Source organism: Pezoporus flaviventris, unplaced genomic scaffold (genome assembly GCF_033815535.1).
Source record: "Pezoporus flaviventris isolate CSIRO_AGI_PZ_B2104156 unplaced genomic scaffold, CSIRO_AGI_Pfla_v1 ptg000006l, whole genome shotgun sequence".
NCBI lineage: Eukaryota > Metazoa > Chordata > Aves > Psittaciformes > Psittacidae > Pezoporus > Pezoporus flaviventris.
This window is the reverse complement of record NW_026892554.1, coordinates 16,809,566-16,825,385: the sequence shown is the minus strand read 5'-3', so window position 1 is coordinate 16,825,385 and position 15,820 is coordinate 16,809,566. Positions and strand designations below refer to the sequence as shown.

At 37.4% G+C, this 15,820-nt stretch overlaps 1 long non-coding RNA gene across 3 annotated transcripts in view; it reads left to right on the top strand.

Moving 5' to 3' along the window:
- LOC133266061 (uncharacterized) overlaps positions 1-15,610 on the top strand; it is a 232,118-nt gene extending 216,508 nt beyond the window's left edge. The window contains exons 5-8 of one of the 3 annotated variants that reach the window (XR_009742239.1): positions 2,089-2,178; positions 13,403-13,461; positions 15,312-15,373; positions 15,476-15,610. This is a non-coding gene — a long non-coding RNA (uncharacterized LOC133266061). Of the gene's footprint in view, positions 1-2,088; positions 2,179-4,869; positions 5,260-5,417; positions 5,980-13,402; positions 13,462-15,311; positions 15,374-15,475 lie in introns of those variants that run through there. The other 2 variants (XR_009742241.1, XR_009742240.1) reach the window with 2 other exon arrangements.
- Positions 15,611-15,820: the final 210 nt, after the last annotated feature.

Here is a 15,820-nt window from a genome sequence, read left to right as displayed (position 1 = left end):
GAGCAAATGTTTTCTGATAGGTATCGTGATATTGAAACAAAATTCTCACTGGTCTGATAAATGTGTCTTCAGGTAGCATTGTACAAGCAGGCGTTTAACACACATGCCTTATTCACAAGATTATTAATTGGACAATTTTAAAGAGTTTTTAGTATGCTCATCTGTCTGTCGGATGCTTTTCCTTTCTTTACCCCATGATGTTATTAAGACGCTCTTCAAAGGTAGACAACTACAGTATGTAGGTAATACCAATTTGTAAAACCAAGACCACTGGATTTGCTTCATATTTCAGGGCATGGGAAACATGCAAACAAAACCAGCTTATGTGATCTGCAGCCGGTCTGGTTTTGACAAAATGTGCTACAGATGATGTAATCTGTATTCTGTAGCATTTTCAAGATTTAGAATTAAGCTTAGAAACTGTAATAATCAGAGTACTGCTGTTGTATTTGCTAAATGCTGATCCAGGTCCCAAGAGAAAATGACTATATCATCAATACAAACCTAACAGATTTTACCTTTTAAGTCTGCCAGGAAAATGTTTATGAGACATGTTGAACTGGATATGCATTAATGAAGTATTTGTCCTTATATTTTTGAATATGTTTGAAGAAATGTTGAAGAAGCTGGTTTTTATCCTAGTTGGTATTACTTTCTTTTCCCAATAGCTCATGTTCATTCAAAGGAGATGCCCTAATATTCTGGGACTGTATAGCATTTTCAAACAGGTTTTCTAAGATATCACATGCACTGAATGACATTTCAGAAGCTTTTTGATGCAAATGTCATCAGCTGAAAAATTGCAACTATTACCAGGAACCCCATAGTTAAATGAAATCCTCTATGTGTGGAAACTGAGTGAGAAATGAGACTTTGTGTTTGGACTATCAATAGGCATGAAATTATTCTGATACTTTCCATGTGATCATTATATGTTAAATTTCACCCGGTAAGGCCCGCTTTAGGGAAGTGCTTAGACAGGTATTTCAAGCTATCGACTTCTTTGAGCATGTGATTAAGAGCTTTTTGAAGAGTGACCCTAATTATCATTCCTATGACTTAAATAAGGTTGGCTGTGTCTGAACACCTACTTAACTTGGGGAACAAAGAGTCAGCATTTCATATTAACATATTAAAGGTTTGTATTTTCCTCATTTCATGTATTAAGCTCATTCCTTCAGAGAAGGAGGAACCGTTTTAACTGGTTTTGACCAGTTTGTCAGGGACTGCAGGTCAGGTTTAAAAAAGTGTTAAGTTACAGGTCTCTGAATTTTCTATTACAGATTTTACTATCGGCCAATTCTGACTGTTCTTGTGTTTAATATTGGATCAGTGTCTGGAAAGGCTTTCGTCTGACGGGAACATACGATCAGTAATGACTTTGATATTTTTGGTCTTGCTGAAAGTTGTCTGTCTTTTAGCACTTCTTTCAAGGCTTTGAAATGGCTTCTGTGTTTTGAGCAGTGTACCTTGCATTGAGTTTCAAAAGCTTCAAATCCATACATGGCATCCTTAATGTCAATGATTCCAGATCTTTCTTCTTTTACATTTCCTAACAACACATACACTATCATCCGGTATCATAAGCAGTTCTCCTGAAAGCTCACTTCTCAGAATAAGAGAAGTTTGGTTTCCTATTTTCTTCTGCTGTTTTAAGAAAATGCATTAAACCACTTGTGCTGGAAAAAGCAGCCCTCATTTAGGGCATGGCTCTAGATAAAAAACCAATAATTTTAAAAAAGCTACTGCTGCTTTATAATGATTTAAAGAAAAGTAAAACAAGTTCCCTTGAGTGGCTAGGGCCTGGTATGTTTTACGTGGATACAGCTAATTCACCTGAAGGAAATACAGGTCTCTTAAGTCTTAAAAGCACCTTTGAAAGCACTGTAAGTTGCTATCTCCATGGATGCCCAAATTTTTGCTGCTGTGACAACATTAGAAAAAACCTCAAATCACACCCTTTTCTGTCCGTACGTTGGTGTGACTGTTCAGTATTGATTATTATTTCTGTGCTGTTACAGATCCTTCGTTGCAACGTGATGATCTGTAGAGAACCATGGAAATAAATATTTGTTTTGCTTCTTACAGATTATTTTTGGAGACAGAAAAAAACTTCCCTGGCTATTTTTCTTATGGCCTGTTCCAACACAAAGATGTCTTCAAGAACTACTAATGCAGGTAGTTGTTTAATATCTCATAATAGACTACCTCAGAACTACACCGATGTCCAGAAAATGGAGGGCAAATAGTCAAGTAGTTTATATAAATGATCTGGTAGTATAGGTTAAATCTATGCAAAAATATCTGTGGATTGGGTTTTGGATTAAGTTTTTTCTACTCAGATTACGTTTGCTGAACAGATTGTCAACCCTTGTAAGTAAAGCATCTTTTTCTTACTTTTCTTACCCATGCTTAACCATCTCCAGCTTACTCCCATCTCTGGAAAAAACATGAAAATGTTAGGGAAAAAATATAAGGACAAATACTTCATTAATGCATATCCAGAACTCAGACACCCTTTAAAATGTTGGCATGGGGTTTTTGTGTTCATGTAACAAAAGCAGGCTTTGTGCCAAGTTTGGAAGGTACGTAACTCTTCATAGTATGTACTTCTAAATACTTAGCAGAAAGCAATTTATTAGCTATTTAACACAAAAGTTAATCCAACCACAGCTGGCTACAGCCAAGATGGATCTGGCAATCTTTTGCCAATGTTTTCGTCTGTTTCAAATGCACTGATGTACAAATTTATCTTATGACTATGAAGATGGTAAGCTATCACATTAAAAGGAGATATTTTCATGGGTTACTGTACAAGTTCAGTGTGGCTGGTTTTAATATAAACTACTCACTGCAATGAATATTTTGCCCAGTTACTGCCAAAGAATAAATATACTATGAATATTGGTTGATGATTCTTCTCAGTAAGCACTTCCTAGGCTATCTTTGCACGAAGAGTCAATTTTGTTACAAGATGATTCTGATTCTGCTTTTAATGTCTAGTGGTCCCGTGGTGATTGGCACGGATTTGCCTTTGAAAAATCGCTATTTAAAGAGTTCAAATTAAAAAGATCTCATGGAGCATCTAGAGATAAACTGCAGTCTTTAACCATGCGGGCATCACTGTACACACAAGCCATCTTTTGGAATTTAGTGAGATACTCTTAAGAGTAAAGGTTTCTGGAACTGACTTCTATTTTTCTTGTGTTTGGTTGCTGAAACATAGAGGTACTTTTATTAATTAAGATGAATTATCCTGATATTTTCCATAGGCAAAGTTTCTCAAGGCAACAATAACATTATTTTCCCAGATATTTTTCTTGCCCTATAGAAGGTGTTTCATCACTGTCAGAGAAGTTCCCTGTGTAGTTCCCAGTGAAGCCTCGCAACCATTTAAATCCCCTGCTGGAGGGGAGGTTGATTTAAGTGGGAGTCAACATATTTGTTAAACCTCACTACAAAAGAAAAAGAAAATTAAAAAATCCAGAACCATTTTGGGCATTTTTTTGTTTTTTTTTTTGTTTTTTTTTGTTGGAGTTTTTTGAAAATCAACTCTGGACCCGTGTGTGATGAACAGGAAAACCTCTCCACAGCATTGCAAGGAATAATTAAGCTGTAAATTTAGCCTGTCTTTGCCAAATAGAAAACAATACTTTTTTATCACAGGCTTCCCCCACCCCAACTTTATCTGTCTAGATAAACATAATTAAGTAATGGATGATGGTTTGTTAGCATTTTATTACAGATGTTTGCAAGGGCATTAAGAATAATCATAAAATGCACAACAAATATTGTGGGTATTGAGGTTTTCAGCAGTGGAAAACGTGACTTTTTAAAATCTGGGCTGGAAACATGTATTCCTACAAATTAACCATTCCTCTATGCAGAACAGCAATTGAGATGCTGCTGTCTTAGTTGATTTACATGCACTAATTGCTAGTTCCTATTAAGCACTGAGTGGTCACCTACTCAGTAATATTCATAAATTAATACTTTCAGATAGCAGTTACCCAAAAATAGTAGGAAACACTAAATTCACTTTAGATTTTAGCAATGAAATTGGATTATCCTTTTGTCTAGGAAACAGTTTGCTGGTTTGCTATTCAAACAGAATGACCAGAGTGAAATTGTCAAAAGCTGTGCTGTTTTGTGTGTGTCTATCATGTAGATGTAGGTACATATATTTGTCTAATGTCAAGCAGACAGGGATGGAAATACTTAATTTTTTCTACACTTTGACTAAGGCACACGGTCAGAATGTCTCTACTAAAGTGACTCATTTATCTGGCTGGGAAATAATTATGTTCACATTTTGCTGCTGAACCTTTAAGCAGATGGAATTCTCCATATATAGGACCTACAGGAATAATCCATATTTATGGCTAATGCAGTTCAAAGGAAAATCTGAGCTGGCACTTGCAGAATTCCTTACAGCCAAACTTTCCCAAAAATCCATTTAACAGCTTAGTTCACTAGCATATGGCTCATCTGTATCTTAATCAATGCACAGCTGACAAACCAGAAGACAATATTATAGGCACATTATGCCTTGCCAGCCTGTGGCAAAGGGAAGCCATGGACTGGAAATGCTCAGACACAGCAGGACTGACGCAACCTATACAGGCTGAACAACATCACACACACAAATCACTGCACTGGCTGTGATTCATCAGGTAGCAGTGAGATTAAAGCACAGCAATGGCCCTTCTGCTTGTGACTGGGTTATGCAATTAAATATCACACTGAGTTAAGGCGCTGCTTTGGGTCCTAGTTACCACACAGATGTCCCAAAGGTGGTAAACCCCCCTGTTTTACAGCACACTCACTGACAGACATACTGAGTCACTTACCTCCTCTACTTTCTCCTAGATTTGGCACAGACACTTCACATGCAGGACAGGCTACCCTGGAGATCTGAGGGCAACTTTCGGTACAAGCTGGAAAAACAGACAGGTATTCCATGTTTTGCTTCAGTGACGGTGTGGAGGGATTGTTCTAGGAATAACAAGTTCCTCAATTTTAAAGACTCAGTTCTGGATCTGACTGCAGAAGATAACAATTTTTTGTTTTGTTACAGTGATACTTGTCAGTGAAGAATTTCCTGATTTATTTTCCCCTAAACAACCTCCCCCAACCCTCACAAGCACCTTTCCCTTCCTGTAAGGAATTCTTGATTCTGTATATATATAGTTTAATTTTCTAGAAAATTTAAAAACTAGCAAGAGAAATAGATTTATACCTCTGTTTAGTTCTTTGTGGTTTGAGTATGTTCAGAGATGAGTCCCTATGCTTCTCTTGCAAAGGTATACATGTATAAGACATAACTGAAAGAAGCATCACACCCTCCCATGTGATGGTAACAAATACAGATCCTAGAAAATGCTTTTAAAAGTAAGTGTTATTTCTCTTATGCCCAGACACTTAGGCTCAGTTGAGGAGGCACAAAACCACAGCTGCAGGAAGTTCAAGTGAAACCTCAGTTTGCTCCTAGAAGTTTGTGATTTTCATAATCTCATCTGTGGCCACAGGACCTGAATTCTGCTCATGTCGTGTTTCTGTTGACTCCACTGAAAACAGACTGGAGTCCAAGAAGCCATAATTAAGGAGGAAGGAAGTGCAAATGACTCCACAGGATGACTCTGAATTTAGGACATTGTTGTGGAATATTTCTGTACAGTTTTAATGGTAAATGTTGTCCTGCATGAAGCAAACTACTAATAACTCAGTCCAATGAATGTAATTAGTTCTCTTTTTACCTAGTATGTGTGTGTGTGTGCTGGTAACAAACACTGTTACTTGTTATTACAGTAATACTTCTAATATTAATCATTATTATCAGCTCAAACAGTACTTCATCCCCAAAAGGTGTGTGAAAGTGTGCATCAATCTTAAGCCCAAAAGCATTATTGCAAAGATTCTGAATGTTGTCCCTCTTTCCTAGAAAGATAAAACTAAAAATAAATTATTTCAATAGGATAAAGACAATTCACGCCAGCGCTCAGTGCTGGTCTGCAATTTGATACCTCACTATCCATTGGCTTTCTCCCCTTACCTTTACCAAAATGTTTGCAAGAGTACAAATCTCACAGAGAGCCTCCAAATTAAAGCCATAAAAGCCAGGTTCATGGTTCTTGCTGAAAACAGCTGAGATTTAATTTTGGTCAAGTTTCATTTTGAATTTGTTTAAACCCAACTTTCCAAGCAAAAATGATAGTGGCAACGTTTATAAAGGACAAGACCTAAAAGAAATGTTCCTTAGGAGTAGCTGTATCTCTTTATATGCCTTCATAATGATAGAAGGCAAGTTAACAGTATTGCAACTGCTGAAATCTGAATGCATTCCACGTTCACTTTTTTTTAATAAGAACTGTAAATAACGGGCCATTTTTGTGTGTTATAAATGATCCATTCTGCAGTGCAATGATAGCTTCCTTTAGTTACAGCTTCTCTTGTAGCAATAGACAGCTTAAAAAAATTGTTCTTGCGGCATACACATAATTTTAAAGAGGTGGAATAAAGTTTTGGAACAAGTCCATTCATTTAATTGATACAAGGATGACAAGTACTAGGAATATCTTTGGTGACCTAAATCTCATCTCGTACAGGAAGCTGCCTTATCTTTTGGGGTTTCAGTTTGCACATAGTATTCTCTTCACAGGTATTCCATATTCTAGAGATTGCCTTTCTACTTAAAGCAGTATTTTTGCTTATCCTCAGTGATCAAATCTCATCAGTTGGATGCTAAAGAAATATGAAGTAGATTTAGAAATAATAAGATCTTAAAAATTAATGAAGTCTATATGAAACATTTCCCTCTGAATTTGAAGTCTCTGAAGAATCCTACTTTCCAGATTTTTACTGGAATCCTAAAGAGTAATATTATTTTAATTAAAGCACAAACTCCTGCTTAATCACACAGCTTTGGAAGTTGCAAACTTAAAAACACAGCAAGGTTGATGATATAATTGAGGGGTCAAAATAATGTAGCCGTATTATTAGTACTGACCAGAGCATTCTGGTGTTCTTATATTCTGAGCAGTTTTTAAGCAAACTAAACTTCCACTGTTCTAAACCTTTTTGCCTCTGGTGAGGCTGTCATGTTGTGTTCAGGCCAAGACCCAGGAAAGCAGAAGGATAAAAAACACCACACACATTAATGCTGTTCATCATGACAAGAAATGATAAGATTGACTTCAGTTTGAAACCACAAATATCTGGCTTGTGAGAGGAAAACAAATGCTCTGTTATTATAATGTTTTGCTCTTACTGTAGCTATAATAGTGTCCCATCACCACAGGATGTATAGAGGCTACAGCCACACAGAAACACTCCAGTTAGAGTTTCCTTGTGTCCAAGGAAGAAAGAATGAAAATTACTTATTCTGGGTGAGGATTTTTTTTTTTCCCCTTCAAATTTTACTGCATGGTCAGATTTATTCTTGAAGAGAGGGGTACCACATTCTTGCTTCCCAGCTTTGTGCTGCAGGCTAACCCTCAACTGGCATAGCCCGTATTGTCTTTTTTGCACTGCTGTGGTTTTTTTACAAAGTTTAACTTTTCATGTAGCTGAAAAGATGAAAAGCTATTTTTGGAATAAAAAGCAACAAAAGCTAGCCAGCTCTGCACGGTATAATGGGATTTTAATGTATTCTCCTTGTCGGCATAGTGTATTTCTGTGATAATTTTATGTGACAGCGTAATTAAACTGGAAAACAATTCCCATTTCCTATGTATTTTATCTATTTATCATCATTTATTTCTTTACTTTCTTGCTCTGCTATAAATATTATTGTAAGGAGAGTTAAATAAGTTAAACCAATGCAATTACTTTTACAGATTGAAATTAACTTCATATATCAATTTATACTGGTTTGTATACAGCACCTCCTATTTGCCCTGTACAAATAAATGCATTTGTTGCGGTATATTTATAGTGTCACTATGGTTTCCATGTTTGCACTCCTTCTGACTAATGCTCTATATGTTAAAACCTGACATCTTAACAGTATTTTCAAACAATTTCATTCATTATCAAATAACCATTTATTACACCGTGGCAATTTCAAACCATTTACTGGACCCTTTAGACACTGCTAAACAATGATTTATCAAGGAATGTGCAAATTTTAGTGCTTATCACAGCAAATACAAAAAGTAACATTAAATAGTGACTTGACAACAGCTCTGGCTAAATGATTTTTCTTTTTTAATCTTGATGAGTTATATTTAGTAATGGCAGTTTGTAAATCTGCTGGAAATTCAGAGCAATATTCCAGATTGCTCCATTGTAGAAGACTCTCTCTGGGCTGTTCAATCCTTTTGTATGTTGGGAAATAAACTGAAGACTGGGATGCAACAGACAAGTCTGTTACTCCCTTTTTTTTTCTTATGGTGTCTACAATGCCCCAACGTTATCACGTGTAACAGAGCTTTTCACATTTTATTTGACCATGAATCTAACAAAAGCCACCTTTAGCCAAATCTGCATTGATTTTTTGCTTACCTACAGTCAGTAGCAGTGATGCAAAGGCTTTTCAGTTCTGCTTTCAGGAAAAATCTCCTTGCTAGTATTGTAGCCAAAAATAGGACTGATTTAATTTTGTATGTGACCACTGACTGCAAAATGCTGTGCTTATATCTCCATTTTTTATCTTCCCTATTTCTGTTGAACTTGAGATCCACAGCAGGTCTGTGAGAGAACAGGCTGGTACCCACCAATGATAATTAGGTCTCTGGAAGCATTTAGGTGCAAACTTTACAAGGTAACAATACGTGAGGGAGACATCCCCATTCTCAGAGATCTCATTAATCATTGCAGAGCTCACATTCAGCTCAACATTAAGTAATTGAAAGGCTTAAATATTACAGAGGATATTCATAGAAGGATTTTCAATGACTTGGGAGTATTATTTCATTTGTGAGGTTCATACGCCCACTACAGCTGAACAAACATGATTAATACTGAATTTAAATGATCCCTAAATCAATAGTTTGGTATTGCTGATTTCTATTACAGTACCATTAAGTAGCTCCAGATAAAGCCAAGGCCTCACTGTGCAAAAATAACAGCTTAACATCATCCTTGCTCAGAAGAATTTATAATCTGGACAGTTTCTTTATGAATTGGGGTCGCAAGGAACCAAACCTTAGATTGCAATCATCCTTGGCCAAGGTAATGAAAAGAGCAAAACTGAAAATTACACACAGATTTCCTGCATGTCAGACTTAATTTCAAAGGCATTCCAAAAGTGTTTCATTATCTCCAATTCATGAGTGCTTCTTCCAAGCACTTGTTCTCTTACTGCCTCCATGGCAGAGCCAGCAGAACCAGCTTTAGCTCATTAACCTAATAATGTAATAATTGAGTCTGAATTGCCACAGTTTTCAACTTTTGCTGCTAAAATAGGCTATAAGCTATAGAAGAAAAGAGCCAGTTGTGAAGCTGCTGCCGTGAAGGCGCAGCTAGGCTTGGTAACTTCAACAAGCAAGGCAGCAGCAGCCAAGATGCATGAGAAACTGGTGCTCTTACACATGCAGGAAGGTAAAATCTTGTTTGCTTGCTGAAGGTCTCACTATCTCTAGTTTAAGAGTTTGGCTCTTTAATTTTACCCATGTGTATCCTATGTGTTTAACCCTAGGATCTCAAAGTTTATATGTTTACTTGTGATGACAGTAGCTGATGTTTGGAGTTGGGGAAGGGGGTGGTTTGGTTTTCGTTCACCAGCTCTAGTGTTCTATGAGAATTTTGTTAGACCTGTAGGATATGACCAAGGCCAAAATACATTTACAGAATACACAAGAGAAGTTCATCCAAAATGAGTAAAAAATAACTGTGAATGGATTTCACTCCAGCAGAATTACTTACTTGTCTTCTCAAACTTCAGAGATTTTCTTATGAAATTCTTCATCTATTCCTGAAGCTCAGTAATTCTTAACACACTACTGCTTTAAACAAAACAGTCACTGAAGTCAGGTAGGCCAGATAAGGTACAAAAAGAAGTTTTGGCGTAAACCAATCATTTAATCAAGTGATGCCATCTGATGCCAGAATAAATGAACCATTACACACATGTCCCTGCTTATTTAAAAAAAAAAAAAAAGAAAATTGTCTGAGAAAATGAAAGTGTCTGAGGAGCCTGAGCAGACAGGAGTAAGCATTTAATCATCAGAGAAAGTCACACAGAGTTCAATCCCAGGTCAGAGCTGAAGGCCTGCCTAGAATCAGGTACAGCAAATTAAAGCACTTTGGGCACAGATGTGTCTAGAGCCAAACACTCAAATGAGCCACTGGTAAGTACCAGTGTGTTTGCTTCCTTTTACTTGAATCAGTCTCAGTGACAAAGTCCTAAGATAGTGAAGTATGTTCAGACCCAGCTCTTGTTGATCCAGACCCTATTCCTGAGATGGCTGGTCTCATTATCCCATTTCCAGCCTCCTTCTCTCCATTAGTCTGCCTACTGAAGATTACTATTCCTTGATTTCCACTAGTTATGATTATTTGGCTGCTTTTTCACCTATCTCTATGAAATTAAGTTTTTTTGTTTGTTTGGTTGGTTTTTTTTGTGGTAATCTTTGTATGTTACAATCCATGGAGCTTCAAGCAACCCTCACCTATCAAGTGCTCACCTATTAAGTGCCAGAGATCAGGCCTGAAAAGGGCAAAAAATGGTTTTTAAGATAACCAGTGTTAACAATACTCCCCTTCAGAATCCAGAGATGTAAGAAGAGAGTTAGTTTTCCCCATAGTCAAAGATATTATTTCTCTGTGGACAGCAGCATAGATGTGAGGGAAGGAAGTCATCGAAGCAAGCTCTTTGCTCACTTAAGGAGATATTATACAAAACATTAAACCCAATGAGGGTATCTGTCAAAATCTAAGAGACTCTATCTCCTGCTGTTATCCACCTTCCATTATGGATTAATTTGACACTAATTGCAAAAATGATTTAATTTAGCTAATCTTTAAAAAATACTGTTTGAAAATTAAAATTAATGGCTAGGACAAATTCTAAGTATTTTAACTGAATAAAAGCTTTGAGATGAAGGAACAGGGACTGAGAGAATGCTTAGAGGGGAATTACCTCAAAAAAATGCATTTAATACATAAAACAACAGGGAACCAAACCAGAATTTAAAGAAGAAAATGACAGGTACCAGTGGAAGAAACGTCAAAGAAATTGTGTATTGATGGAGAGGGATGGAAAAAACCAAATTTCAAGCTTTTTAACTCTAAAAAGGACTGTGGGGCTGTATTTTGTTAATTTAAAAGAGCACAAGAAATTACACACTTTAAGAATTTTTATCCAACTAGCAGAACTTAGATAATCAGGTATTTATCAACTCTGCATGGGACAAAGTGGAGAATGTGATTTTTGGGAAGCATTCAGGCTCTTCATGTGAGGTTTTTGCACCAGCAAACTCACTGTAGCTTTGTGTTCTTCCAAGTCCCTATTTCTGATAAAGACACTGTGTAACATGATAGGCTCTCATCTGTACCAGATGGTACTAGTCCCTGATGAATCATATGACAGCTGTGCACAGCAGAGTACCACACACTCCAAGCACACTTCCTCCTCCCTCTCACTGTGTGCTCAGCGCAGCAAGGCAATGCTGAGACATGGGCTCACGGGCATGCAAAGCAGGACAACACGTCTGTTGGGGGCTCTCTGTGTAGTAGGTGTATGAGAGCTGATAGCTTCCAGAGCTACACACTTTGTGCTGCTAATTTCTTCCTTTGCCAAACTTAACAGGGGAAAGGAATGCAAAGCCAGCCTCCTGTGTCTGTTGCGCCGGTTTTGTCCAGGAGGTTGGAAGGGTAATGTTCTCCAACATACAGAGTGTGGTTTTCCTTATCCTTATGTTTGCATTAAATTAAAGGCTGCCATTTCAACATCACCCCAGTGCCACCAGCCTTGCCTTACTCTACAGTACGATGGGAAATCTAACTGTCCCACCGCAGCACTAATGCTTGCTTCCCTTGTGTTCTTGTGCGCTTACCTAATCTAATTAGCAATGTGTGCAGCTTGCAAGGGAGAATAAGGTTGATTCTAACACACAGTTAATTAAGATATTACAGTTAGCTATTTGCTAGGCTGACTCAGGGGAGTAGTAATAGGATATGGAGTCTTTCACCTTAAGTTCAGCCATTCTTACCCCCAAATTCCCAAGCAGTGATCAGTAATTTCTCATTAACCCTGGCACAAGTTGAATCTGACTCCACCCAGGCATGAGGATGAGTTCTGAGCACATGTCTGTCAACAAGGAGTGCTACTGTCTGTGATAGTTAAAGACTCTGAAATTTCAAAGTGAAGAACCTCGCTGCTGTGAATGAACAACAGAAGTTGATGCCTCCTTGTAGCATTATTTTAACTGCTGGATTTTTGTTGTTTTAGTGGTAGTGGTTGTTTCCAGACTCTACAAGTTATCATAAGCTATGATAGTATCAACAGATACAGATTTAGGTTTTCAAAACTACAAATTGACTGTTGTCCTTAGGTTCCCCTGCAAGACAAACAACTAAAGTAATACAACCATAAAAGCTGTAAAAAATATAGCTTAAAAAAATACCCAACCCAACACCTAAATTATTGTGAACCTGCAAGAGGCCCCTCATTTCATGATCCTACCTGCACTGCCAAGAACATAAAGAATCATTGGTTCTAGACATAATTCTCTTGCCGAAGGGCAATTACCTCTTCTGTATGCATTGCCTTAATCATGTCAAGTTGTGTCCCATAAATTTGCATGTCTCCCAAGGAAGCACAGTGCATTGCCAGCAGCCTGATAGGCCAGATCAAAACAATTTCCTAATGTATGTTTACATCAGCTTTGGCATCCTGAGCTGCTTTTGCTCTATTTTTTTTTTCCACAAAACAGAGCAAATTCCCCATCTAAACTGCATGTTGCATTGGGGAAAGCAAGTGGAATATGGATGGATACACTGTCCTTACTAGAATTGGGCAAGGCTTTCTAGATTAATGAACTGCAAATCAGCTACACAAATGAAGCCACATGCTGGATATAAACACAGTCCTCTGAGATGGGCTTGTTGTCACAGTTAGAGATGGAGAGAGTGCACATGCCTATGTGTGATGGGGGGTGTAATGAATGCCAGACCCCTCCAGACTCTCTGGGATACGTGAGGATGACAAACTCTCTGAGGAACAATTCCTTTGACTGGCTCGTTGAGGAAAGGAAACTTGTCACTCTGCCAAGAATAAAACTGCTCCTGGGCTTAGTTTTGAATTTTATAAAGTGAATAAGTGAAAAATGTATACACATTCACTTCAGACCCAAGTCATGAATAATTAAAAGAATATATAATTGTACCCAGTTTTCCCCTCAAGCTCAACCAGCAAATACATCTTCTGTCCATGTAACAGGGTACTTCATGTTTTTTTCAGAAACCGTAAGAAGTGAGCTGAACCAAGTCTTACTGAATTCATTCTGCATGCAAGTATGAGTAACAGCCTGACCATCAGAACACATGGAAATGCCAACTGAGAATGCCACACTTTCATATGGAGGAGGCTTCAGATTTTTTTGATTATGCTTACGTATTTTCCTGGTGCAATTCATCCACGCTTGATATTGAATTCTGACCGCAATATGATGAAATCTGTATTATTAACGCAGCATTATAGCAGACATTCAGCTGATACTGCAGATGGCAACAATCAGAGATTTTTTACAAGGCACAGCAAGATAAGAATGTTTACAAAATCAAAACTACCAATGCATAGAATAAGCTCAGAAAGCAGAAGTTACCTATATCTATGTGTAACTACCTCCTTTTTCTGAGATAGGCAGACCTTCTAATACAAATTAAGGAATGTGAGTTAACAGTATACAGTCATGCGTTTGTCTGCAATTCCACGGGTGCACTGGAATTGTCTGTATTTTATCTGTATTTTTTGTATTTGTATTTGTATTCCAGATAAAAAATATTTATCTGGAAGAGACAGATGCAAGAGATCTCCCATTGCTTTTATTTTTCTACATTATTCCCACAGGTAATGGGCCCCTCCGTTTTCAACCAAAGTGACACTTAGGATTAATATCTATTTTTCTTGAGGGCATAGTAGTTAGCAAATACTATTTATTTAATACTAAAGAAGTATTTAAATACTAAAGAAGAAGATCAATAACTTCTGTAAACACGATAATTATTACATTTCCCCTCCCCCATACAGACATGAAGATTCTCATGGCTAGGAAACTGGTGCTTGTATGCTTTTATATGGGTATGGCTGTTTGTACCCAACAAACCACGATCCTCTGATAGGAAAAATGTATGAAAAAACCTGAAAGCCTTACACACAGAGGATGAACACATTCTTTTTTGTATGTAGGTAACAACTATATCCTTTGCCTTTGAAATGCCAAAGGGTTTGGTTTGACTATTACAAAAATGTGCATTCTTTTTAGTTTTGTACTTCTCCAGCTGAATTCCAAACACAAGATCTTCACTTAGACCTGACTTAGACCTTGACTTCTTTTCAACAACAAGGTATTTGTTCAGAAATAGAAAAAGACAAAACATCAGGGAGGAATGCTAGGAGATGTGAAGTGCAAGTCTGCTTAGGAACTAGTCCACAGTAGCATCATGGGTGGTGTCTGAAGTAGCTTAGGGGACTTTGGGAAAAAGTACACAGGGACATAGGACTGTGGTTCTTTCTGATCAGTATCTTATCCCACAATATGCAAAGAGGATGGAACTAGAATGGATCTAGCGAGATGATGATGTATCTGACAGGAATATCAGAGACAAAATACTATACATTACCTACTTCCTGTACATATCTGAAGGCTACTGCTCTACCATGTGTTGCTTTTGTCATTTTCTATCACAGGTATCTAAGACAAGAGCCACGTTATGTGCATGGACTACAAAAGCAGAGGTAAACTATAGCCCCAAAGCCCTTATCATCAAAAAAGGGCAAGATAAGTTGGGAAGACCCCCCCAATATTCGTACTTTGTGTATAGGAAACATGGCAAGATGGAATTCTACACAACTGCAGTCTCTACACCCAACCCTACAGAGGCAAATTTTCAAATGAAATGTTTTAAAATTCCAGCATTTCTGAGCTGTTGCAGGAACTACTGGAAAGGAGCCATATATAATTAGTCATTATGTAGGGGGTTTTAGATTACTAGAAATATTTTTGTAATAAATATAATGGAAAAAGGCCATGAGAAAGGTGAATGTTTCGTATTTTGTTTCTTTTCATGACTACTTTCTATTTAGCAGTTGATTGTGTATTCTTTCAGACCTGAAACTGTGTAACAGTTGATTCTTTTCCCATGTACAGGACAAAATTCATGTGACAGAGACTTATTCCTTCAAGCTTGTTCTCTTTGGTAAAGCCTTCATGTGAGAAACTGCTTATATTTGCAATTGTCTGATGTTTAAAAATAGAATTATTCAACATTTCCCTAGCAGTTGACTCTGACCTCTTGTTTGCTTGTTTTCTAGGTTACATTTGAACACTTGATAGATTTCCAGCTATATTGTGCCACCCAGTGTAAGAGATGGGAAATTGCACAACTTTGCTGACCATACATGAGTTTGGCATTGGTGTCCAGCAAATGACATTTGTGCATTTTGAAGTTTTGAGTTTACCATCAACTGAAGCGTTATTTAGAAAAGCATTAAAAGTAATATGAGACTTAATTATTCCTAAAACATTAATGTGCTGGAAAACATTCAAACTTTTGACTTAATAAGTCATGGTTGCCCTTTGTAGAATCACGGAATCCCAGACTGGTTTGGGTTGGAAGGGACTTTAAAGTTCATCCAGTTCCAAACCCCTGCCACAGG